Source organism: Gigantopelta aegis, unplaced genomic scaffold (assembly GCF_016097555.1).
Source record: "Gigantopelta aegis isolate Gae_Host unplaced genomic scaffold, Gae_host_genome ctg6735_pilon_pilon, whole genome shotgun sequence".
In the NCBI taxonomy this organism is placed as follows: Eukaryota; Metazoa; Mollusca; class Gastropoda; order Neomphalida; family Peltospiridae; genus Gigantopelta; species Gigantopelta aegis.
Window position 1 is genome coordinate 5,135 of NW_024535259.1, and position 1,616 is coordinate 6,750.

The 1,616-nt window shown below is 34.6% G+C and overlaps 1 pseudogene; it reads right to left on the reverse strand.

The window, feature by feature from the left end:
* Window positions 1-332: 332 nt before the first annotated feature.
* On the reverse strand, window positions 333-1,616 carry LOC121366705 (annotated as a pseudogene).

A 1,616-nucleotide genomic window follows, 5' to 3' on the forward strand; every position in this document is an offset into this window, starting at 1 on the left:
ATAGTTTTTTTACTACTACTCCCATACTACTGGGTATGCTAGGAGTGTGGTCTTTAGTTGGTTTAGTGGAGTTAAGTGATGTGTTTGCTATGGTTACTACTCTTAGGTGTGAATCTATTGATTCATTTGTTGGTATGTGATTTTTTTTCTTTTCATAAAATCACGAATATACTCCAGTTGTGGATGAGGGTAGCTCAGTTTGAGTTAACCCTCTTGTTTTGAGATGTTTTTTAATCTCTTTTCAGCTGCTTCAGCCATTTTTCTTCTTTTTTGCTCAATGTCATCAGAGATACAGAGTTCATCATCTGAAATCAAATTAATAACTTGATTACCCAGGGTCATTATTAGATGAAACAGGTTTATTATCTGATGTTTTAAACATCTCTGTAATATTTCTTGAGTTCTCTTTCTTTTTCGGTTTCTTATTTTTTGAATAACCTTCTGGTTCTTTGATTTTAATAAACTTTTCCTCCACAAGTTCGTTGATGCTCCTCCACCAATTATCATGACGTGAAGGAGCCCGATTAATTGCTCGTCGTACTGTCCATCATAAAAAGGAGGTTTGTGTTGACAAGGTCCATCACATTTCCACCAATGTTGACGATATAAATTTACCTAATTATGCAAGATAATGAAAGGTCCACACCCTCATAAAATAGATCACCATATTAAAGTACATATTATGTCAACTATTACCTCATCATGAAAACTGTGATAGACCTAATAAAGGATACATATTATAGGGGCTATTGTATAGTGATGGTCCTTACTGTAATATAGCACCTGTAGCTTTATTGATACGATGCATGTGTTTTTAAAAATTCAGGGCCATGCGATTCTCGATCCTGTTAATAATTAAATTACTATTAATTATGGGGTCATCCTCCTGACCTTTTTATTTGCAGTAACAAAGAGTACATGCATGTATCATTTCATGCTAAATAATAAAGTGTCACAGGATCCAGTAAAGATTACATAATGTACTTACTAATAGAGTCTCTACTAAATCTTTTCTGGGTCTTAATTTTAATAAAGGAGCACTTAAACGTATTGAACATAATCCTCCTCTACCTTCATAGCAACAGAGACCAGCAATCTATACATATTATAATAGAGTGTAGGTTTTATAATAATACTTACAAGGTCATTCTAGGGCCCCATTGTACAGCGAACACCACCATTAGTTAACATACCAAAAAAAACATGGCATCAAATTGAACAAAGAGATCATGAATATTCGGATGAGGATCAACTAATTCCCACTTTTCGTCAACAATACTTTTAGGATCCCACATTTTCTCTCTAAGTTCTACAGAACCAATGTCATCAGTATCTTTATTGAGTTGTTGATGTAAAGATATTGCAAATGACTCATCTTCTGCTGTGTTAGTTTCCTCTAATGATAATGCAATAGCATAACTGAGATCAGCGTCATCATCTTGTGACCCGGAGTCATTGTCAGTACTATGCTTTGGTCTCTTTTCCACACATATAAGTTCGACATCTTCCTCCTCTTTGTCTCTATTATTAGGTCTCTTCTTAGATACAGATTTCATTTCGTCAAAGTGTTCCTGTATTGAAAGAGCGATGGCAAAATCGAAGTCAGATTCTGCCAT